This window comes from Thermobia domestica, chromosome 7 (assembly GCF_964235325.1).
Source record: "Thermobia domestica chromosome 7, izTheDome1.hap1.1, whole genome shotgun sequence".
NCBI classification, from domain to species: Eukaryota; Metazoa; Arthropoda; class Insecta; order Zygentoma; family Lepismatidae; genus Thermobia; species Thermobia domestica.
The window spans coordinates 26,928,498-26,955,383 of record NC_137460.1 but is presented as its reverse complement, the minus strand read 5'-3'; the positions used below and the strand labels follow the sequence as shown (position 1 = coordinate 26,955,383).

The 26,886-nt window shown below is 35.3% G+C and overlaps 1 long non-coding RNA gene across 1 annotated transcript in view; it reads left to right on the top strand.

Annotated features, from left to right (window-relative positions):
- The first annotated feature begins 18,042 nt into the window (after positions 1–18,042).
- LOC145689933 (uncharacterized) overlaps positions 18,043–26,886 on the top strand; it is a 35,763-nt gene continuing 26,919 nt past the window's right edge. Inside the window, exon 1 of the long non-coding RNA XR_014132123.1 lies at positions 18,043–18,149. This is a non-coding gene — a long non-coding RNA (uncharacterized LOC145689933). The remainder of the gene's footprint in view (positions 18,150–26,886) is intronic.

Genomic DNA, 26,886 nt, shown 5'->3' with positions numbered 1-26,886 from the left:
CAACCAGGTAGTATTTGAATATACTCACACTAAGAACTGACCTTCGCCTTATCTCCATTCACACTCAACTCACGGTGCGAAGGCCAATTGAACACAGACCTCCACAAAAAGCGACATAACTTTCTTGGTTACCTTCATATCTCAGTGCAGGAATTGTTGGAACATCCCTTATATATCTGCCAAATATAAGTTAAAGAGTTTAACAAACAAAAGAAGAACAATTGTTGTGAACACAATATTTAAAACATTGTGCTTAAATATGCGCCCACACCATACGAACTAATGTTTAAAATGTTATGAATAACAATGCAAATTGTTTGAATTACTGAATAGAGTACACTGTACTAAGAATTTATACTGTAAACGTGTCCAATTGTTCATTGATAACGAAAACGAAGTTAGAAGAAATATATTGAGTAGCCAATGCTGACGAATGAAAATGCATTTCCTGTTTTTCACGACCTGGTAAACACTGCTCACTTTTATTCCCACAACCACCATTGAAAGAACAAATACATTCTTAGCATATTTGAAAACCTACACACAGCTTAAAAAACAAGGAATTCAAAATACATAACAAATAACTGATTTCAGAAACATTCAGAGAATCAATTATTTACGTCATACACGGCGATAAGAATCACATTTCCTTTCTGTAAAAGTAGTTGATTTTTGAAATTAATTCACTTTTACAAGCAGGTGTGCAAGTGTTTTGATTCATATTTAAGCAGTTGCTTATTCATACAGGAAGAAACAAGTGTTTTGTGGACGCATGTTGACCGTAATTGGCTTCATGTGTGCGTTGGCAACTATGATAAACTAACCTCATACATTCTATGAAACCAGGATTTGAAGTTTAAACGCAAAAGCAACAAAAACCTGCTAGATTATTTCCTTTCTCTTTTTTTCACCAAAACAATTCTCTCTTTTTTTTCCCCACCCAAATACACCACAAGGAAGTTTCAAGTATGATAGAATAGCTGTGTAGATGGCGCCAAAAGTAAAAGTGTAAAAAAAAGTAATGGTAGACACATAGGTAACCCAGTGTTCGTTCGTAGTTTGAGGGAAATTTACCAAATCTAGGGAAATTTCGCAGGAAAATTTAGCAAAAAGGGGAATTTTTCGATAAAACGTAAACATTCAGGGAAATTCTCGCGTCTATTGATTTACCAAGATAAATCTTTAATTTTTTTTCTTTGTTCTTCAGAAATAAAACCGATACAATAGCAATAGTGTGTATGTGTGTTTGTATGTGTTCGAGGTGTAATTTGCATCATTATTGGCTGAGTGTATTTGTGTATATTTTTTTGTAAAAAAAAAGTTAAGGAAAACAAAAAAAAAATAGGATAAAAAAAGCAAATGAATAAAACAAATGTGATTGGAACTTCCTTAATATATCTAAATTAATATTATCATATAATTTTTGTCATAAGAATTGGACACTCAACAAACTAGTAAAAATTTGATAAGAAAAGGGAAAATTTTGTGTCAGTGGAGGGAAATTTTCTTATGGAAACCTAAGAACATTGGGGTTATCATCCGTCCGCAAGAGTTTGAGTGCAACTCTCCAAGTTTACGATTATTCCTCCTAAATCTATTGTTCTATCCCAAATTTACCATTCTGCCCCAAAACGTTCCTTTCTCCAAGCAAATTCACCATTCCCCAATTTGTTTGTCTCACTTCTAAGCAGGGGCGGATCCAGGACAGACTTCTGCGGGCCAGTGGGTTGTAATAATGCTACTTAGAGCTACTTTTATGAGTTCCAAACTCTGGGATGGGTTTTTATTTATATACAAAATAAGAAAGTTTCCTTTTCTGGGAGGCGCGATCGCCCCCCCCCCAGGATCCGCCCCAGTTTCTAAGGAAAATTATGTCCCCCCAAATACTCTCATAGACACAACCTAAGCCCTAAAAACCACCTATGGGCACCCCTAATGAAAGAGAAAAACGTGTTTTTAAGATTAAGCTTGATATACGAGGAGCATTCATAAAGTAGAATGTCTCCGAGCTCATTACTTGGCCAATAGTACTGCAAACATTCAGAACTGTTTATCATTAATGCACTGATGTTTAAGCTATAGAATGTTACTTGTTTCACCTTCCTATCTCTTCTCGTCCTAGAGTAATCGAGCAATCCATACCATCCAGTGATGGCGTCCGGTTGAAATAGTTGGAATGAAGAAAGCATAAGAGGACCGTAAGAAAAGCCGAGCACAAGTTGTTTGCCCACATAAACCCCATTTGGAACGAGCTGGGATCGAACCAGGGATCCCACGCACAATATGTGAACGATTTACCACTGAGCCACCGTGGCCCATTATATACAACTCTATTATTATTATTATTATTATTATTATTATTATTATTATTATTATTATTATTATTATTATTATTATTACAGGTACTAGTAAAACTTACTATTCTGCAAGAGTTAACTTAGAATCGTTTCAGAAATATCACTGCTGGTAAATGATACGGCAGAAATATAGCAACCCCTCCCGCTCTACTATAATGCGTAGAGCGTGCTCCTTTGTAGTCTCGGGTTCGGTTTCTGGTAGGAGAGCACAAATAATTTAATTTCATAGATCATTCACTTTCATTATACATTCGTCTCCTTGCGCCTTATGCAGAGTCGTTTTGACGAATGATTAGCCGCATACTAAAAGCCAGACTACTGCAGGAAACATATGTTAGTCGAACTCTTTAGTATGACACTAATCACGCACCAAAATGACTCTGCATAAGGCCAGTTAAGTCTAAAAAGCATAATAGTAAGACATTAAACGTTTTTTTTAAAAAAAAATCATTTTCAGAACAATAGCAAGTAACAGTAAATTTCTCATCTGAAACTCAAGCCATGTTATTTCCCAATTAGGTGCCGACTAAAATACGTAGATCTTTCTTCAGGCTATCAAAACATAGCAGAGACACTTGTGTTAGTGCCAAGACACGTAAGCATCATGGTCCCAGTTTCATATCGGTTTTGCGTCAACACTAAGCAAAAATTGCGTTTCTGGCAGGAAAATAAACTGCAGAAACAACTACTTCGGTCAAACTGGCTGAATGACACCACTGAATAGTTGTTTCCTCTAAGGAAATTTTCACTATTATGGCGATCGATAGGAAGAAAAGATATAATACCGTATGTATTTCATAGTTTAACTAGCAGTAGGTCGTATATCCGTTATTAGCCTTAGGTAAGTAGCACCGTGCAGTTTACTTGTTTTGCACATGTGAAGTTTTTTCCTTGTTCATTTTAGATTGTTTTGATAGGATTTTGAGACAAGGACTATTATTTCAGAAAGAAATTTCTCTGGAGGAAGCTTTCACTACACCAGTGGTGGTGAAATGTAGCACTGCGAAAAACGTAGAATCCACTTTGGTAACAATCGGAAATACCCTCACTGTGTCCACGGTCAAAACTAATGAACATTACTAGAGCACGATGGCTCAGTGGTGATAACGTGCTTACTTTTGGCGCTTAAATTCAGTGAGGTAAACGGGGCTTGTGCCCCGGGCGCCGGATTGGAAGGGCGCAAAATTGGGCAAATATTTGGGGTAGCGTTTTGGTTTGGTTGGTCAGGGGGCGCTAATGTGAGTCCTTGCACCGGGCAATTCGCATATTTGGGTCGCTGCTTACATTTTGCTACTGCAATGGGTGTAACCATATTCTGAAGTATGCATCCTGAAAATAAGTTTCGTTTCTTTTCTTGCAAGGAATCATTATTCACAATTTGTCCTACTTCAAGAACATACAGGAAACCTGTTTATTATGCATTATGCTACCGTTCAAAATGCAAATAACAAAACAATAATCTTTTAACTTGTAAATGAAATCAGCAGAGCTTTTTGCACTAAATCAATGCACTAGACGTCCTTGCTTTTCTTAAGATCGTGACATTACGTACTCTGTTGATTTGCCAACACTGCTTCTTTTATTTTTAAGACCTGAAAAACCTATCGTCTCTAACCTGCTAACAGTGGCTTATGACATTGTCTTCTAACTTTGACTTTTTATTACCTTGCATAAGGAAAAAAAAAAGTTGTTTGCTTCATATGCAGTAAATGTGATATTGCAGTGTCCTTGACAATTGCAAATGTTCGAAAATTCACAAGATACAATGTCGAGATAAGATGAGAAAATGATTCTTCGTAGTTTTTGCTCAATACAATATTAAAATAAAACTTGCTTTGTTCAGCAAACTCGCCATATTCAATAACCCTGCACACAAAACTTAAAGATAATCAAAGCACAGTGTATAGGCCTATATGAAACTTTCTTCTTCATCTTTTTCGTTTTTTCTGTCAGATTACAATCTTACTTGACTGATATGTATGGCAAGCAAGATTTAACGTGCATAAAAGCTTCTTGCGTCAACCAAGTGTAATCTGAACAAAAGATCTTGATTGTATTTTCGCTACTATATAGTGTTCCTGGTGTTGCTTTGCTTGTTTTGTGGATCACCTGGCATTACTGATAGAAATCTTATAATGACTGTCGATTTCACAAGTTTATTATTTTACTTTTCTTTTTGTGTATCGTATATCCTGTTTGTTTCCTCGCCATCCATTTTTATCCATCTACTAACGTGGCTCCCACTTTATGCCGTACGAAAATCTTACGGAACTGAACAAAGGTAAAGTATTTTTCCCGCCTTATTTTGATGAAGTTTTTATTTTTCTTACTGGTGGATGACTCCCGCGAGTAGAATGCCACAAGCCCTGCGCTCGAGATGCTCCAGGTCGTAAAACGAGAGAAATATTAGTTGAGTATGTTGACCAAAAAGAGTATATTGACGTAAAACAACGGGAAAATTAGAAAACTAATACCTTCATGACTAGCGAGTCTGTTAAATCAGAGAGAGAAACATGGAATTTATTACTCAGGGGTGCCAACAAGGGGGGGCTATGACGCAAACTGCGTCATTGAAATATTTGGGGGGTAAAATCTATATAAATATGTTTGAGGGGGTGTAAAAATTAATCGAAAAGATTTTTTTTCATGGAAGAACACCTACGGATAGGCAATTGAGGGGGGTGCGTCATGGACATGAGGGGGGGGCACCACTGTATTACTCTCTGGTCTAAGTGCTGTGGTCAACGTTTTTTTGAAAGGGATCCATTTATTGTTTATCATTAAATGTTATCAATAAATTGGATTTTGGATTGGGTTTTGCGAATTTATGTACAAAATTTATATGTTTATTTGTTTTTCTTAATTTCATCTAGAAGATATCAGAATTCTTCCACGTCACGAGAGGTCAACGAAGGGTATGATATAAGACCATTACTTTCGTATCTTTAAACGTTGGTAAATATTATTCATTGTCTTCGTACAATCACTTTATCTACATTTTTTTTTTTTTTTAATACTATGAATCGTGTAATACTCAAACAATGTTCTGTCTCAGATCTAAGATTTGGATGAACGAGTGTTGCTCACGAAGGTTCGTAAAATTTCGTCTAGTCTCGAATTTATTTCTCCCTCGTGGGCAACACTTCATGCGCCACCCAAAATCAGTTAAATAAGTAGGTCAGTGCCCATCAGCTAGAACAAGGCACCATCGCACACTGCTTGCAGACTACGGACACTCCCTCATGACGATCATGTTTCCCAACGGCAGGTCCATTTTTCGACAAGATAATGCACCATGTCACAAGGCCAGGAATGTGATGGAGTGGTTCGAGGAACACAGGGGCGAGTTCCAAGTGATGTGCTTGCTAACCTCCCAATTCGCCGGATCTGAACCCAATCGAGCACATCTGGGATGTGATTGAACGTGATGTCAGAGAGCATCGTCCCCCTCCCCGGAATTTACGGGAATTAGGTGACCTGTGTGTACACATGTGGTGCCAACTCTCTCCAGCGACTTACCAAGGACCATTGAGTCCATACTAAGACGTGTCGTCGTTGTTATCCGTGCCAAAGGTGGACATACTGACAATTAGGTAGGTAGTCATAATGTTCTGGCTGATTTGTGCGTATATTTTAATTCGTATATTTTGTCTCGACTCAAATTTCGAGTGCGCATGAGTCGAGACAGAAACTGTCGAGTCGAGACAGTCTTAAATCTCGACTCGACTCGACTCATGCGCATCCCTAGAAACTTAATAACGAGGAAATGTATACCATTTAGAAAACATTGTTGAGTTCATCAAGTCTACGAGGCTCACTCAGGTGGGCAGTTCATGTAGCCAGAATGCAGGATAGTAGGAACGCTTTTAAAGTTTCAACTGGAAGTCCAATCGAAAAATGACCATTAGGAAGACCTAGGTGCAGATGGGACTACAATATTAGAATGGATCTCGCAGAAGTAGAAATACAAAGTAGAAACTGGATCCAGTTGGCCAAGGACAGAAGTCAAGTGAGAGCTTTTGAGAACGCAGCATTGAACCTCCGGGGTTCCATAAGATATAGTTAGTTAGTTATAGATGTAGCATTTAGGTTAATATGGTCTTCTGCCCCCTAGAACTTTAGATCCTCCCCTCCCCAAATACAGGAGACTGGATAAAGTACTGTTGAGAAATACCATCATAATGATATTGGAAGTTACTTCATCGTACAGCATTTGAAGACGATTCTAAAGCGTCTCGCACTACACGTATTTGCTTACTTTTTTAAAAATTATCTTCCTTTGATCTTTGGATGACGTGATCCTAGCATAATGTAAACTCGCAAAACAAAGTACAAACAAGTTCTGAAGCATCTCCAGTGATGAGTCTCTAAAATCAATAGCTGAGGCTGCATTTTCTGATGCAACAAAAGACTTGTTGCTTACTCTATGCGATATTAAATACTTTTGCAGTGATCACCAGTCAAGGCTAGTCGATCTGCAGACGCTATCATCATATTTGTTGTCTTCTCAGCGATTTTATTCGCTTCTTGCGTTCACTGGTTTATTTTGCATATTTCCAAGAAATTGCAACATGCGCTGATTTAAATATACTTGTACTGTACTCGTAGTCAACCCGCCATGGCTTAACATTGTAATTAATTAAAAGCTCGAAGTGCTTACATTTAACAAAATTATTTATTTTATTATTATTGTTACTAGCTGAACCTGCGCTCTCTACACAGCGCATCATTCATATGTGAGAATGAATCTCCTTGTCATTCCTCACAACATCTGTATATGTCTCTTTACAGACACAAGGGAGTTAAGTTGAGTGGTTTTTAGTTTAGCGTCCACTTCAGCAGCGAGGCTATACGAGACGTGGACCTCCTGATTAACGTGGAATCCGAACCATATGAGCTTCCGCCGAGAATCGAACCCGAGTCTCCCACGCCAAAGGTGCGTGCGCACAGACACAAGGGAAAGACATAATGATAAAAATTTGCAAGGAATATCATAAAAGGAAGATTTTTAAAATTATTTTTTCAATATCTCTCACCGCTTGGAAGATTTAATCCTACTTGCGGTTGGAGTTTCTAATTCATGTATGATCAATGTTTTTTTCTTCTTGCATGCAGTATGTGATAAGCAAATTCATTACACATACAATTAATTATAATGTCAGTGATATATGGTGTTCATTGGACAAAACACTCCAAACAATAAAGATTCACCTTAGCCTGGATAAATGGTTATTCTTCGCGCCTGAAAGGTATACATCCCATGTATACAACTATGTTGTGTTGGTATGCATAATTCATAGGATATGATGCTTTACTATTTTTAAAATTTCAATACTTCCAGTGTACCCCTAAAAATATAATAAAGAAATAACGACCACTTTTTAAAAAAAATATTCAATTAGAACTGGGCAATCTACAGAAAATTTGGAATCGAACAGCGAAAACGGCACGTTTCTACCACTTCTGTTTTTCGAGATTTCATTGTCAAAAAGATTGGAGACAAACATATAAACTTTTCTTTGGAGACAAACATATAAACCTAGCATTTAATTTAATAAATAGATTAATTGAGTTCTCCCTTCAGACACTTCAAATGCCATTTTATATATTTTAATGTAATTATTCAAGGACTTGGTTATACTGTTTACCAAAAATGGTTTGCGAGGGAAGTCTCATCGGAAAATACGTTTTTTTTTCTTGAAACTAGAAATTTTTTTAAACAGATTAATTACTATGTACAAGAACCAGTATCTTATATCATCTTTATTTCGTTAGTTTCAAGTGATGAAACCTTAATTTTAACCAGTATGACTTCTCTCGCAAAGCGCCTCTATACACAACAATCCCACTGACAGGAACACCTATTAACGCCAGCTAGGTAAATGATTGCGCACGTAACAAGTCACATCTATTAAGTGACTTCTTACTATTAGCGTGACGCATTGAGACGTGCCGTTTATTATAAGCATGTTTTTCATTGAGCCCCTTTCCTTTCTACAACCAGCAGTACACATATGTTAAGCCAGGTTGTATAACATTCCAGGCTAGTATGACGCACAGACTGGCGTGTTTCCCTTTTACAATTAAAATAATATTTTTTATACATTTTGTTTTGGTCAGTATTCGGGCTTCAATGAAAAAGCACTCATCTCTGTGTCGAAAGGATTTTTATTCGTCCCCAAGTGTGTGATTTCATGGTGAAAAACACCGTGTCCGAAAGTATTATCTAGTTATTTTTCTATCTACCCTCTCCATTTCACCAATTATTTCAGCATCCGCACGTGCTCTTATCAATCGTCTCTCACTTTGCTTGCAATGTAAAAAAAAAAAAAAAAAAAAAAAAAAAAAAAGTGGGACGCTTATCTAAAAAAAAAATTGTTTTATTCCTAGGACATCCAAAATATGTACAAACTTTCTCTTTTATCTCCATTGATAGCACAAAAAAAAATCATAATCATTCACTGTCATTAATCATCAGCGTCCTTGAGCCTAGGAGAACATAATTGTGGGACGTTAAACTTAAAAAAAAATCATTTCATTTAAACAACAAGAACTCCAGGGGCCTATTTCTCAAAACTAATAAACCTGTAATACTAGTGCGAAACTTTTAAAAATCACATTATTATTATTATTTAAAATCACACATACACTACTATACTACTACTATTACTTTTTACAATTGCACACCATAAAACCATGACAAATTAGAGGTATTCGCATTAATATTTTAGAAATGGCTTTTATTCTAGTGTTTCATATTTTACGACTTGTAAGACTAATAGCTTTGTGAAATAGGGCCAAGGAGTCTTGGTTCCTCCTTGACATTAGAATAATATGTGGTTGAAAGATATTTGAAACTTTTGATTTCCTCAAAAAAAGAAAGAAAGAAAAGATAAAGAAAAAATGAAAGAGAAAGAAAAAAGAAAAATTAAAGAAAGACAAAACTAACAAAGAAACTTACGGAAGTGTCACTCACCGATTTGAATGAAACTTTGCACACTTATAGAACATTGAAAAATAATCGACACGTATTTTTGTGTTTCGGCAATGGTGAAGATTTAAGGGTGGAAACCACCCTTTGATCGTTAGGTCTGGTCCCTAAGCATAGACCGAAAACAACCATTTAATTGAGAAGAAAATATACTGCCAGGGACATTTTAGGACAGTTGTTTCAGAATCTGACGTCAAAATTACAAAATTCAAAATGGCGGACCCAATATAGTGATTACAATTATGAAATGTCTTCTGATTTGAAATTCTCTGCAGTTAGCCAGGAACAATTATAGTTGGCAGAGATTACTGCGAGGAGGTTGCAGACCAATTTGGAACCCCTTTCTGTACTCATTTTAATGGAATACTTGATTAAAGTGAGGGGGCGCGGTGGTTCAGTGGTAGAGCGTTCACCTGCGGTGCTTGAGGTCCCTGGCTCGATCCCAGCTCTCGCCGTGTGGACTTTGTGGTGGACAAACACCGTGCTCGTGCAAATAATAGGAGTTTTCTCGGGGTTCTCCTATTTCTTCCCACTTTCTCCATTCCACCATTTCATTCATTTCTCATAATCACCGTCTCCTTAAGTATAACCAGCACAACTGTCGGACGTAAAACTGAAATATTTGGTTAAAATAAGTCTCTGCATCTCTCACTATAGCGTTTACAGAGACACAAAGCGTAGAAAGTGTGGCACAGTCAATAAATCTATGACTCTCAGCTACACGATGCAGCATTTAATTTCTGAAAATGGTTTTCTGTTAATTATTTTGCAGGAAAAGAATGGAACACTTGGCCCTTTAGTCCAAGATAACCTCTTTTAATCTAAAATATCCTTGGGAAAGCATCAAACTCGGGAAAACTAACATCAGGTCTTGTGAGATCATGGTTTCAAGAGGTTTTTCTCCTAGCGTCTAATGCAAAGTCCATTTTGTTATTTGATTCGTGGAGAGGTCACAAGTAATCAAATTCTCAATCTATTTTACGAACAAAAGAGAACCTCAAAATAGAAACTATTCGGCACTAACAACTGGTAGGATTCAGCCTCTTGATGTATTCGTTTTTAGGCCGTGGAAAAACTTCTTGCAACATTTTATTAATATTATACTCTACAACTATAACATAAATTTACATCTCCGTAATAATATAATTTAGATTCAAATCACTGATTCAAAATCAGTTTTCTTCTCCAAGATTTGCAAATCTTATTAGATATGCGTGATACAAAAACACTTATTTGGAAGAAGATTGTGCTGCATTTTGCAATTTGTCACAGTTATTGTTGTAATAAGGTGAGCTGGTGTAAACAATGTTTATTATGCATAGTTATGCCAACATTTTTTAAAAAATGAAATATCATTACTGTGAAGCGTTTTCTCAATAAATTCATAATTATAACAATTGAGGATAGGTCTATGTGAAATTCATAGTAAGAGGCGAGGGGACTCACTATACATAAGCATCCCGAATACGGAGAGGTGCAGAGACTCACTCTAATTAAGCATTCCGTTAAAATAAAGGGGTTTCAAATCAACAGAAAGGAATTTCAGATCGGTCTGCAACCCTCTCGTAGTAACCCCTGCCAACTATAATTGTTACTGGCTAACTGCAGAGAATTTCAAACCAGAAGGCACTTTGTAATCGTAATCACTATATTGGATAAGCCATTTTGAATTTTATAATTTTGACGTCAGATTCAGAATCAGCTGTTCTAAAACGCCCCTGACAGTATGGTTTCTTCTATATTAAATGGTTGTTTTCTGTCTATGCTTGGAGACCACCACTAACGTTCAAAGGGTGGTTTCTATCCTTAAATCTTCACCATTGCCGAAAAAAAAAATACGTGTCGATTATTTTTCGATGTCTACAAGTATGCAAAGTTTCATTCAAATCGGTGAGTGACACTTCCGTAAGACTCCTTGTAAGATATTTGTTTATCTCTCATAACTTGATACATTAATATTTATTACATGGAAATAACTAATGAACAAATCTCGAAATATTATTTACGTCAATAAAATTAGTCGAATATTGAACATATGATAAATCAATCACGAGAAATAACAAAACATTGTCACAAAAAGTATTCATAATCAATCATATGATTAATGTAATTTTTTTTTTTTTACACAAACAACCTTAGTCATTCATACGCTCACATCAAACAAAAATATATTTTGTTAAAAAAAAAAAAAAATAATTTGTCAATGTGAAGAGGGAATGGTTATCATCACTTTTGCGATAATAAAAATAGCATCTGAATATTGCAAATTCATATCATTGTCATTGTCATATACATCTAAGAAATTTGATAAGAAATAATTAATTTTCTTATTGCACTTGCAAATACAATGACAAATACGTTCTCTGGAATATAATGACTATTTAGAATGATTATTATAAAAAGAATGACTATTTAGAATTCCAAGATAGAGGTTACTAGAAAGAATACTTTCAGACTTCAACGATGACGTGAAAGGTTGCGTAGATTTAGTGTAGTTCGATTTTTATTTATTTGAGAAGCTTTTTAATATATTCATTTAGTTCTTTCACAATTCGTCATATTATAAAGCATCTGTAATATAAAGACTAAAATCTTTATCATATATAATCAAGACTCATCTTAAAACAAGAGAAACCTATTTCTATGAAAAAGGACAGAAGAATATTTTACAGGGTGAACACAAAGTTCCGTCACCCTTTCTCCCCCTTGAAGTACTAAATATTCAAACTATGCAAACTTCAATTATAACTATAGATGTATTACACACTATTGATTGAGTTTTGTGTTTAATGGACACACGTTGCTTTAATGTCTAAATGTCTAACACATCAGTATGGGCTCCATATGTCCTCCGAACACCAAATAATACGTTGCGAGGTTGTGTGGGACATTCTTCTCAGCATGAATGGACTAACCCGTCTGAAAGTAAGTCTCACAGATCCTTTCAATTCACCAATCGTAGCATAACGTTGTGCTGTAGTAGTATTCTTTATGGATCCCAAGAGCGAATTGTCACAGATCTTTAAGTCCGGACTTCGAGGTGACCAGTCAAGTAAATCTGGCAGTGAAGGCGATCCGTGGCAAATTCAGCGTCCTGGTAATACCTTATTAGTAAAAATGAATAGGTGTTTCATCTTGGTGAAACAAACATGTCTCCATAAACCCTCAGGTTCCCAAAAGGGGAATGAACCGGTTTCTTAGCATATCAAGATATCGATATTGGTTACCAGGCCCATAAAAAAAAGTCATGTTTCATGTGTTTACTCAGAGTTGACCAGAGTATATCAAGTTCCGTAGACTGTTTACGAGTTGAGGTCATTCGTGATCTTTCCACTGACGCTATGACTTCTCTGTATTGTTCCTCTCTTGTTAATGGTATATTATTTTGTGATTTATCCTTACCACTGCCGGTAGAAAACAGTTTCTTTTCCCAGTGCAAGAGTATTATCTTTGGAGGGGACTCGTCCAAATCGCAGATAGAAATTCATACGCATCTGTTCTAACGGTTTTCCCGTTCTGGGCCTCTCGTGAACTCAAAGGCTTATGATGATCCATTCTTCAATGATATAATCGTTTGTATCAGCCATTGTTTATACCTGAAATAAGAAAGAATACTTACAGTTTATATACTTACAGTTTACATGAAATCGAATTGGTTCTCTCCCATTTCGATCTCTTTCCTCAATCTTGCTTCTATCATTCTCTCCCAGAGCTGATAGATCACATCTTTTTCTTGCCTTCTAGGGAAAATACGAAAAAAAAAAAAAAACGCTGAAACATGTAGCTAATTGTGAATACTGGATTGTCCAAGTACAACACGTAGTTGTGGGACAAGCCATGTGATCTGAGTGAAAGAACGCCGAGTTCTAGAGTATAGCTGCTGTGGGATCAGACTTGGTAGCGTAGTGGTTACCGCATCGTCATAGTATCCCGAAGATCCTGGGCTCGAGTCCCGCTCTACTCATGCACTTTTTCACACTTTATGTAACACGTATGAAAGTCCATATACAAAATATAATGTTTTTACTCTTCAGAGATTTGGAGATAAGAACATTTTACTACAATAATTGTCACTCCCATTCTCCCTTGCCTTACACGTAGAATTTCGGGAAAAAAATCTTCCTTAGTGGTATCTGACATTTCAAATCCTATAAACTGTCAAACTTTTAAGTTTCTAGCTTAAGTGATTTGGCCTGGGAGTTGAGAGAGAGAGAGAGATTAAAGAAAGGACTTGTTTATTTGAAAGCAGCAAAAGTTATAAAATGGTGGATTAGTTGGAAGATGGTGTTGTTATTTTTCTGCTAAATTTGTCATTTTGTTATCCCCACTTTTTACTTCAAAAAAGAAAAAAAAAAGCAACTTCTTTCGTAAGTGGAAGATCGTCTTTGTTTAACAAGAAGACAGCAGCTTCGAGAGAATAAATTGGTAAAACACGAAAACACTGGTACTATATTTTTTTTCCTCCCTCCCAAAGGGAGCTTTTTCTGCTAATTGGTTTAGTCACGCAAAGCAAATCTTCTTCTCATGTCAAATAGGTCGAATTCAACATAAAAATAAGGGAAAAAAAACTTCTTCTTCTTTTTTTTATACCGAAAACTTGTCAGGTAAAGAAACTTATTTTTTCCCTCTCAAACAAGATGTCATCTTGTCCCATGTTGTCATTTGTCAAGATGTAGTTTGAGGAAATTTTTGTCGTTTTGCTTTTTTTTTTTTTAACTTGAGGTCATCACCACAAAGAAGACAACACAAGACGTAAGATAATTCCAGTTTTGAAACTGGAAGTAGAGATGATCGTCCATCTTGTTGAAGATTCTTCTTAAAATTGAGCAACCAAAGAGAGGAGATCGTGACATTTTGAGACGCGTAAATTATAGGTGAACATTTTGTCGACTTCATTATATCTATTCGTAACCGATTTTCTTGTTGAACGAATGCATAGCTTCTTGTTTACAACTACCAAAAGTTACTGAGAAAACGAAAAAGCACAGTAGGCAAAAGACGTGTATAATTAAGTGAAATGTTTTCGTTTTTAAAATATATTTAGGAATGTAGTAAACTACTATAATAATAGTATCCATGTGTTATTATTTATTTTGTTTCTTTCTCCCAAGCAAAAGCATGCAATGTTTGATTCAATTTTGAATTAATTAACTGCTCGCTACGGGTACTTTGACCTTTTGTTTGGCACGTTCCTTCAGAGAACCATTGCTAGAAGAAAAGACGAATATATAGATAATAAATGCACTTATCTTCAAAATAATGAAATGTTTCTTCGGACATGCCTACATTGGAATTTTAAAAAATGTATATCTTTTAACGTACAGATTTACTTTTGGTGCACCACTAAAAAGAACTGTTGAAGAATTATAATTCCTTCATTACTTTCCTTCTTATTCTCCCCTAAAAGGTTTCCACCCTGCGACATGAAAATATTTCATTTGGCGTAGATAAATTTCAAGGGGCCACCAGAAGTAAATTTTTGAAAATTTACAAGTCTATATGATTTAGGTATAAATACGGGTTTCGGACAAGTAGCATAAAAAGTATAGTGCAAAAAACACAAACCAACCTGTGCTAGGAAGCCACTACAAGCAAGAATGCTATCTAACCGAGTCAGAGCAGGGGCAAACTTGGTGGGCCCGCACGTGTTGCTACCTGAGGGAGTATGCGCGTAAGCAATGGTGGGTATGCGGGCATACGAGGTAGTGGGTTTTGGCAATGATACGACTTTCAATAAGACTTGTCGTGGTTTCATACTAGTAATGCTCCACTTATAAACATAAAATACAGGTTCTGTACACTATGTAGAAATATGCCGCTGGTGCAAACTAGCATCTAATAGAGCCATGTTTTATGTGCACTCACTTATTTTATCCGTAATACAGCATTTGCAATGACTTTATACTAGTAACCCTACACTTGTAAAGGGGGCGCGGTGGCTCAGTGGTAGAGCGTTTCCCTCCGGTGCTTGGGGTCCCAGGTTCGATCCCAGCTCGCGAAGGGTGGACTTTGTGGTGGACAAACACCGTGCTCGCGGGTTTTCTCGGGGTTCTCCCGTTTCCTCCCACTTTCTTCATTCCACCATTTCACTCCTTTCTCATTATCACCGTCTCCTTTAGCCTAACCGGAATAACCGTGGGACGTTAAACTTAAAGATTTCCTACACTTGTAAACCTAAAATACAGCTGTATTACTTTATATTCTGTCGCCTGTAGAAATTTGTTCCTTACAAACATGTCTTTTCATGCAAAGTATTGAATTTTACCTGTAAATCTTCCAAACTGTGGTGCGTCAAAACTACCCCTGCACCTATTTTAATGCAGCACGACAAATTGAGTATTCGTTCCTAAGTACAATTATGCATTTTTATTGATGTTATTAGTACCAAATATTATCTTTTATGGTCGGAAGTATTTATCGTACGATCTTATCTTCTCAATCACTAATGGGTTATAAAAATAAGTTGCAGCCCTTGACCAAGTCAACTGTATCACTGAATTGGTCAATAAAGAGTTATTTTTTAAATAATAAATAAAAAAAATCATTAGTTCAATATTCATTAGTTGTTGTCTTGAGTCTGAATTTGCCTGTGCTAAATTGTAAATCGAAATTAAAGAATATTTCACTAGCATAACCACAAAATAAATATCAAGAAAATACCATTTGGATAATAGGATAACTTTATACAATTCATACTATCTAAAACAATTGAAGCTGAAAAATAATTAATACTTCAATCTACTTATTGTTTACATTTTAAAATCAATGAATTTTGTATTTTATTTCTGTATCAATACAATGTTTCACATATTTCAAAAAATATATAATCTAAAAAATAATAATAATACTTGAAACAATATTATAACGTTATATAGACGATTAGGCACACAATAACTGCACAATAATGTTTGAGAATAAACGAATTACATTACTCACAATATGTTATAGGTTCATAGTTCCTTTTATATGAAAGAAAATTGAAAATTTGCTTCAAATTAATGAAGTAATTTCACTTCCAAATCAAATAAAGATCCTAAGAGAATGATATACTGAACCATGTAGTGTTTATGGGTAGAGTTAATGATGGATTGATATATATATATATATATATATATATATATATATATATATATATATATATATATATATATATATTACTAATTTTATTATAAAATTATTTTTTTGTGTTTATAAAGGTTGTAATAATAAAGTTTTTTATAATGATTCAAGTTTGTAGGTTATAATGTTTTGTACGGGTAACCCCTTTGTTTTATAGCAGCTTTTAGAGTTTTTAAGGATTTGGTTTTAGGAAACCTTAGCTTATAGTAGCCTTTACGAGGTATGGTGCTGTTTAACCCGAGACAGCCCAAGGGGTGCCTCGGAGGCACTCTGGTCAACTTTTAATGCCATTATTCTTAATAGATATTTCGTTTCGTGTCCTGCGCTCTAGAATTCTTCTATCTCTTTGAAATACACCCTCTGATTACGTTTCGTAAGCATTTTTTTTTTACTTTACCTCAGAAAAAATAGCATTATTTTCTTTATACTAACGTAATGGCCCAAGGGGTGCCTCTGAGGCTCCTATTGAAGTATGTACTTTTCTAATTATTTGATACTATTTATTTTTTATTACCATTGACAAATGATTTCATAGCAAAGTAGTGACTAGCCTTTCCTATTAATGATGGAAAATACAAATGGTCGCGGTGAGTTCAGGTAGCTTGTATATGCAGCAGGGAGCCTCAGAGGCACCCCTTGGGCCTTTTAAGGGTAAAATTAGCATAGGCTTTCTCGGATTAAGGCGATTCCTTAGCTTCATAGCAGCCTTTAGGTTTTAGTTGTGACTAGGATAACGCTTTCGCTTTATAGTAGCTTCCACGGTTTAGGATAGGTTGCGATTAGTTGGTTGACTGATGCCAGGTTTTTCGGTGGTTGCGCTTTTATTTGTTTTCTTTGAGTTTCTTTGTGAGGTTCGTCTCTTTTTGGCTTCCTCGGGTGTTTTCCGTGTTTACTTTTTTCTTTGCTTTATTATTTGTAACCAATAACACGTGTTGTATTGACATGAGTTTTTGTTGTGACGTGGGTATCCTTACAATATAATCCGAAATACATTTCAAATTCTTGATGCCAACTTCCTCAAACGATAGTCCAACAAGGAAACTTTGTATCGTCCCGGGGCATTTAGCACTAAATCAATAACTTGTAACATGAAATAAGATTCTGAATTAACATGACGGAGACTGTAAACAAATTTACTTTCATATTTGAAAATCATGCCTCATTCTTCTAGGTTGCTTGACATATGAGGTGACATCTCAGCGTTAAACGAATAGGAATGCGAACAGGTGATTGTTGTTTCTAAATTTTGTCAATTAACTTTCTTTTTAGTATGTTTGTCATCAACTTGAAGGACATTTCTAGCCCGGAGATAGTTCTTGTACGTAGTTAGTGTCTTAGGAGAAATCTTGTAAATTTTTAAATCGGCTCGTGGCCGAGAGGGAATCCATTTTGTAATTTTTAAAATTAAAAATAAACAGGCTGAAGTTTCGTAAACGCATTTTTAAGGAAGTAAAATTTAAAAATGAAAGTGAAAATGTTGAATTACAAAAACAAAATAAGGAACGTATACAGGTGAAAAGCCAAAAACAGGGGTATTTAAAGTAAACAAATGGTAAACAAAGGGGCAGTTATTTGGTTAGTTATTTAACAGTTGGTTTGTTAATTAGAACAACATAGTTAGTTGACGATTATAATTGGAACCTTGGCAGTATGGACTTTAGCCTATACCAACAAATTTTCCTGTAAGTACTTTATTAATTATGCTAAGAAGCAACACATAAGAAGTTTATGCATGAAGGTTTTTCCTCCATGACAGGCGTAAATTGCTAAAATTTATAATTTTTATATTTATTATTTTGTAATTTTTTATGTAATTTGTTTAATAAATAATTAAAATGCATTTGAAGTAGTATTGTTTTTTTTATCGAAAATAACAATAAGTAATATCCTATAATTATTAATTTAATTAGCATTAAATCTCTGTATTTTAAAGTCACGAAACAATTTGTCTACTAAAAATCTACCTTCTACATAAATGCATGTGACTATGTTTCTGACTTCATACCTTTTGAACTACCCGAGCGATCTACATTAAATTTTCAATATAGATGAGGTTCGGGCCTGAGATGTTTTTTATCATTTCACTTCGACGGTACAATGTAGAGGAGGGGGAGGGATATATAAAAATAAATAAAACTTAATAACTCTTGAACTACGAGACCAATCTCGATCAAATTTTCCACATACATGAGGTTTGGGTATGGGATGGTTTTCATCATTTCACTTTGACGGTGCAACTTGGGGGGGGGGGAGATATATAAAAAATGATTGAAATTGACCGATATTAGTGGCGAATCCATAATTTTCGGGGTTGCTGAGATATGAAACCTTCGATGATGTTTAACTCCAAATTCAACCCCTTAACTTGGGGAGGGGGATATATAAACAAATAATCGAAAATGATCGATATTAGTGTCGAATCCATAGTTTTCGGGATCGCTGAAATGAACAATGGCACTTAAATTCAAACTCAGCCCCGCAACTTGGGTGAGGTGAAGATGTATAAAAAATGATTGAAAATGATCGATATTAGTGTCGTGTCCATTGTTTTCGAGGTCGCTGAAACGAACAGTAACACTTCCGATGCAGCTTAAATCCAAATTCTTATCTCTCCAAAATAAAGCGTATTCTCCCCGTGCGAAGAACAGGAATTCTGCTAGTCAGAAATAAATTCCTAGGCATTAAAGTCAAAATTATTGTTTCCGTAATACGTATATATATATATATATATATATATATATATATATATATATATATATATATATATATATATATATATATTACGAAAACAATAATTTTGGGTTGGGGAGAAGCATTGAGGCATCACAAATATTTTTCATAATTATTACAGATCTCGATGAGAGGAACAAAACGGTATAAGAAATTTTGCAATCCGACTTTCGGAACTTCAGATAAGTGACAATGAAATGAACGTAAAATTTATATTATTTTAAGTTCCGAAAATCGGATCAAATTTTTCTACATATTACATTTTGTGTTTCTCCCATCAAGGTCTATAATAACTGTAAAAAAAAGAAAAGAAAAGAAAAAGAAAAAAACATTTCTTATGCCACGATGCTTCTCAAGTGAAAATATCCAAAAAGTAGTCACTAAAATGTTTATGGCAAGTCCATTAATTTCATTAATTGTTTTTCGTGAATCAATACAAGTTTTGGCTTGTGTATAGCCCGCTCCCCCCAGTTCTTTGAAAAATGAAATGAAATCTTTGAGTTTTACGTCTCACGGATATGCCGGTTAGGCTTAAGGAGACGGTGAGGATGAGTAATGAATGAAATGGTGAAATCAAGAAAGTGGAAGGAAACGGGAGAACCCCGAGAAAACCCACGGACGTGGTGCTTGTCCACCACAAGGTTCATTTGGCGGGGGCTGGGATCGAACCCGGGACCCCAAGTACCAGAGGTGAACGCTCTACCACTGAGCCACCGCTACCCCCCCCCCAGTTCTTTGTCACCGGACCTGGAAGACTCACTACCACCACTACTACTACTACTTATATCGAGAACAGAAGCCAACCAATCCCTGCGGGTCTTCTAACCTATTCCTACTACTACTACCACTACTACTATTACTACTTATACTAAAGCTTCCTGACCACAAGATTTACAGCTTAAATCTTTGTAACATGCGATTCCGATTCATTATGAACTAATATGAATCGTTAGAATCACTATGATTCGTTAAAAATCACTGCGGGCTATACTCAATCCCAAGTTTTGGTTGATTTTGAACAGAAAAGAAGGCGATCTACGCTTAACGAAAACTGAATTAGTTCTCTGGTTTGAAAGTGATGCATATATTCTGCAAGAGATAGAACTAATGAGTACTTAATGAATGTTTTATAATTAGAAGAAAAAGAACAAACTTGAATGACGTGACCTTCTTTTGGTTGGAAAATATCTTTCATTTCTTCCGCTGTTCGACCTTTCGTGTAATGCAGTTGAGAGTTAAAGACAACACAGGACTGTGTTAAGCTTGAGAACGGGGACACATGACTTAATATAGAGAAGATTAAAATGATCTAGGTATAGTCAATGCTAACTAATGTCACGACGTGAGTGGACTGTGAGTGTAACTTCCCCCATGGCAGCTGAAGCGTAGCCAAGTAGAAGATTTTCATTTGAATATTAATGTCTCAAATGTTCTCTGACAGGAATAACAAATGTAAAGAAGTGACCACAAGAGAATTGAAATAAGGGAGTACGTTTGTCCCTGTCGTTCCTCATCGTAGCTAAGTGTAGTGATGTGAGGTGGAAAATTTTCCATTTCGGAAAATTTTCCGCTATATTTTTCCGGAAAATGTTCCGTTCTAAGAAAATATCAGGAATCAATTAACAATTCCTACGCAATCATAAAATTGGTTGAATTCATGTAATGTTAAAAAGTGTAAGATTGTTTAAAGAATCTGAAAATTTTCATGGCTCAGACAATTTTCAGTACTATGTAGGAACAAGTTAAACAGTTTTTCATGAATAGAAATATTTTCTGTCTTATATGAAAAAATTGAAGAACTTTTTTATGAGTCGGAAAACTTTCATTATTTTGAAGCAAAAAGTAAAACAACTTTTTGTGAATCGGAAAGTGTTATTGCTCAGAAGAAACAAGTGAAAGGAATTTTCATAGATCGGAAAATTTTCATCACGATGTAGAAACAAGTGGAAAAAACTTTTCATAAGCCGGACAATTTTGGATATTATGTATAGTGATGTTAGGTGGAAAATTTTCCACTATATTTAACTGCATATTCAGCTACAAAATTGAATTTCTGTAGAGGAAAGTTAGTCAGCAACAAATTATAATTTTCCAATTAGCTTTCGGGAACCGGAAAATTTTCTAATATTTCAAGTTGGGAAGTAAAATTTTACACAGTGTTTCTCTCTCTCTCTCTTGGAAGACCTGGATTCGATTCCCAGCAGGAGCTTATGTAGTTCGGATTCCACGTTAATCAGTTGGTCCCGTCTCATATAGCCTCGCTGCTGAAAGGGACGTTAAACTCAAAATCAAACCAATTCAACTCCTCTCTCTCTCTCTCTCTCTCTCTCTCTCTGTGTGTGTGTGTGTGTGTGTGTGTGTATGCAAAGTGCAGAGAACATACATTGAGTTCGTAGAGTACAAATATCCCATTCTATTATTTAAAATTTCAATTTATTAAAAGTCATGAATATTTTCCGATTCATAAAAACATACTCCACTTATTCCTACATCGTTGTTTAGCCGTAAAATTTATTCCTAATAAATATTGCCTTAAAAAGTTTCATGAAGTGAAAATCAAACGATTCTTCATTTCAAGAATGCTTCAAAAACTTCAATGCGTTCTTCTCTTAGAATCCACCTCTGATCTTACAATATTAGGTTTCGCCAGTTTAATACGCAGAAGACGGTTTTGTTATAGCTAAATTTACTTTTCTAAATTTACTTACTGTAACATTTATAAATAAGTCGATATAATATAAAGTGCCTACTGTAAATTTTTGACTACCTAAAATTCGAGTTTAAATAACTCATGAAAACAAATACTGACCATTTTCGGGAAATAAACATTTATTTATTCATATATTCATTCAGAAGAGAAAGTGAAATATAACTAATAAGGAAGCTGATTTGTGTAGTTGTTCTTCCAATAAAATAATAAAAGAAACATAAAAAGCAGCACTATTAGCGCTGCGTTCTAAAAGCAAGTAATTTCATTTTAATTTACAAAATAAAAAACATATTTCATATATATATATATATATATATATATATATATATATATATATATATATATATATATATATATATATACTTGTTCTATCGAATCGTCATTATTTCTAAACATAATAATGATAGTTTTACAATACAAGTATCTGCTCTAAGATGTTGATTATACAAAATTCCAGTATTGAAATTATGACTTACGAGTGTTAAAGTCAATAAAATCATTTTCTGAAGATTATGAAGATTATTTTCTGTTACAAAAATAATCTTCATAAGGAACTTTTATGTAGTTATTTCATTACATAAGCTTTCCTACATGCAAAAAAAATAGTGGCATTTTCTGTTTCTGAAATTGATAAATTCACAAAGGTTTCTTTTCAATTTCTTATTACATTTTAAATATTGGAACGGGATATTTGTTCTCTACGAACTCGATGTATGTTCCCTGCACTTTACACACACATATACACACACATAGAGAGAGAGAGAGAGAGGAGAGAGACTGTATATTTTTACTTCCTAGAAAATTTTCTGGTTTCCGAAAGCTAACTGGAAAATGATAATTTGTTGCTGTCTAACTTTTCTCTACAGGAATTGAATTTTATACCTGAATGTGCTGTTAAATATAGTGAAAAATTTTCCACTTAATATCACTGTACATAATATCCAAAATTGACCGGATTATGAAAAGTTTTTTCACTTGTTTCTACATCGTGATGAAAATTTTCCGATTCATGAAAATTCCTTTCATTTGTTTCTACAGAGCAATAAAACTTTCCGATTCACAAAAAGTTGTTTTACTTTTTGCTTCAAAATGATGAAAATTTTCCGTCTCATAAAAAGATCTTCAATTTTTCCATACAAGACAGAAAATATTTCGATTCATGAAAAATTGTTTCACTTGTTCCTACATTGTACTGAAAATTGAAAATTTTCAGATTCGTTAAACGATCTTTCAAATTTTAACATTCCTATACATGATTTCAATTAATTTTGTGAATACTGAGGAACTGTTACTTGATCTCTGATATTTGTTAAGAACGGAAAATTTTCCGGAAAAATATAGAAGAAAATTTTCCACCTCACATCACGGCTAAAAAACGATGTAGGAATAAGTAGAGTATGTTTTATAAATCGGAAAATTTCCTGGAAAATTTTTTGTTTCAAAAATTTCCGGAAAATTTTCATCACTGGCTAAGTGACTAAAAACAAAGGAGCACATCCACTGGGGTCCGGACTAGTCTTATCCACAAGACGAGAAGTGCATTGCCAGGGGAAATTTTAAATAAGTGAATCATTTTACACCCTCGTATACTAGAAATACGCAACTCTCAATATAATTTACGTGCAGGTTTATTTTTGGCACACCACTAGAAAGAATTGTTGAAAAATATCGTGCAGTTTCACTATACGGATCCATAGTATAAGTAGTAGTAGAAAGAGGGGTAGCAGTAGGAGTAGGAACGGGTTAGAAGTCCCGCAGGGGTTCGTCGGATTCTTTTCTCGACATAAAATGGGCAAACTAGAGACTTCCCCATATTTTTCCGTGCATTTTATAATCTATTGACCCGTATAGTAAAACTGCACCAAAAATATAATTATTTCACTAATTTCCTTCTTATTGTCCCCTAAAAGATTTGCGCTGGGCGCACTCGGCATAGATAAAATTCCAGGGGGCGGCATCATAAGTAATTGTTGAAAAATTACAACCCTTTTCCTATTTGGGTATAAATACGGCATCCGGATGCATAGCATAAAAACTACTGTGCAAAAAACATAAACCAGCCTGTGTTAGGTAGTTACTAAAAAGCACAAATGCTATTTAACCGAGCCATGGCAGGGTGAAGTAGATGAACGCGAGGTGCATCCGAAGGGAGCAGGCGCGTCAGTGATGGTTGGTATGCGCGTAAGCGAATTTAGTGGAAAGGTGGGTTTTGACAATGATACGATTTTCAGTAGCACTTGTCATGGTTTTTAAACTAGTAATATTCCACTTGTAAACATAAAATGCAGCTTCTGTACACTGTGTATAAATACACCGCCTGTGCAAACTAGCATCTAATAGAGTCATCTTGTAATGATTTTACACTAGTAACCCTACACTTGTAAACTTAATATACAGCTGTATTACTTTGTATTTAATTCTGTCGCTTACAGAAATTTGATCCTTATAAATATGTGGTCCTGATGTAGTTTTGGCACGCATTTTCGAAGATTTACAGGTAATGTTCAAAACTTTGTATGAAAAGATATTTATAAGAAACAAATTTCTGCAATTTCACAAACTTTTCATTTGCTAAGAACAATAACTTCGCAAAGGTTTAACAGCCGCTTGAAAATCTTGCGTACAGATAAATAGAAATATACTGTACCTTTTAGCGTCCATGTTGCCTTACACGAATATCATAAATACCTAATTAGTTGACATTAAAAATTTGTATTCATTTTTAATTTTAGCCATGACCAGAGCTTCACGTGATATATTTCATGATATACTAAGTAATGAACAATGTATAATTTCTGTAATCTTTCACGGAAATAGTTTTCTGATATACTTTATATCAAAAGATGTACTACCCAAAGGGTGGCCACGAAGTCCCCTTATCCCTTGATAAATGCTAATGTAAGTTTTCCCATCTATGCCCCGGGCGACTATGCAAAAGCATGAAGCAAGACTTAGGTCTGCACCCATATCGACCTACCCCCGTGCAAGAATTATCGGACGCAAACATGGATCGGAGAGTGGAGGGATGTGCGACACTCCTTCAAACGTTCGACACAATACCAAAACGCGGCAAAGTAATCTTTACCGATGAGTGTGCAAGTGCAATTTACAGGAATTCTCGCGCACGCAATGTGGTGGTTTCGTCTTAGAACAATCCACGCCTTTATGAACAATCCACACCTTTATGAACAGAATCCTCCGCATATGATGATATGGACAGGCATGGACAGCAGACACGTGTTTGGGCCGTTCTTTTCGACAGTGTTGTGATTCACCACCGATAGTTGGACATGTTGCAGATTTGGTTTGTTCCTCTCTTGGAGAAGCATGGAATAAAGAGACATGTTGGTTTCAGCATGATGGGCCATCTGCCCATTATGCCCTCGTCATGCGCGAATATCTTACGGAAGTCTTTCCTGGGTGTTGGATTGGTCGTGGTAATCCGGAACTTCCCGCACCACTTGCCTGGCTACCACGAAGCCCAGACCTCACTAGATATGATAATGCGTTATGGGGGTTCGTAAGGGACATCGTTGCACAAAACCGTTACGTTACCACTGCCGAACTGACAGAAGGTGTGAAACAAGCTTTCATTCAAGTTACACCTGTAATGCTGCGCAAAATGTCGCACAGAACCTGGTAGCGTATTATCCTTTGTCATGATAATGACGGTTGACAGACTGAGCGGTTTCCTATCTCAATAAAACTTCTCGAAAGCATTGTTGTTCACGTGACTTAGTTCTGTGTTACTTATTTTTAGGAGTAACGGGACTTTGTGGCCACCCTGTATCTATTTTCCTTTTAAGGACACTTTCTGGCTACACCTGTAAAATGAATGCCCTTTCGTAACTAGGTGGTTATGAAAGCCCGGTAGAAGTTATAGTAATAATAATAATAATAATAATAATAATAATAATAATAATAATAATAATAATAATAATAATAATAATAATAATAATCTGAAAGAAACTCGAGTACTTGTCCAAGGCTTTCACTACACTTAGAGCAATAGGACCCGATTTATTACAATCTAATCAATTAAACATTGTTAACAATCCTAAATTAAATTATGCATCTATTAATACTATCTTAATCACTGTACATAATGGGCGAGTGATTATTAAGATAAAGCACTGTCGTTCCAACACGTACAGATAATATTAATGCAATAATGTCAGTGTGAGTGTCGAAGCTCCCTCATCATTGGTTATGTAACACTCAAGAGCTAAATTGGCCATCATGGCAAAATGGTTGTATATACCATACGCTTATGCAACAGCCATACTTGAAGTCTTAGGTTATTACGCTTTATTAATGGTACCAACTACTATAAACGTAACAGAGACGTCTTAATTTAATATTTATAAACAAACTCCTTTCTGCACGTGTTGTTTCTGATGTTGGTAGGTGGTTTGGTTGAGCCCAACTGCAGGTGCTGTGACATGAAATTCACCTGTTGAAATCTCTTCTAAATCCTTGAAGGCTGTGAACAAAGGAATGAATGGTTTTATTACGACGACTTTCCTTCGATCATTGTTGGTCCTTTAAAATTTTCTTTCGTTTCTTTTACATAGAAGAGGAACACACCCAGCATTTTAAATTCTCTTAATGCTTTTTTCGGAATCACATCTTTTTAAATACAATGGCATCCACACCTGCCACATAAGAGGGCCCAACGTAAGAGATTATAGTAGGGTTATATAGCATGAATAGAATTACAGTGGGATGGAAAGAAAGAATTCTTGGCGGTGGACGTTAAAACACAGCTAACATTATCACAAAATCCTTTTGTCTTGGCCACTGGCGCAAATCCCGGGGGGATGAGGGGATCATGTCCCCTCCAATCTTAGAATTGAGGGGGACTGTCCTCCCCAATAATCCAATTTGAAATGTGTTTTTGGAGAGAAATTTGATGAATTTTTGTCCGATTGCTACAAAGGAACGCGAGATGAATTGATGTCCTCCAGAATAAGCCTCAA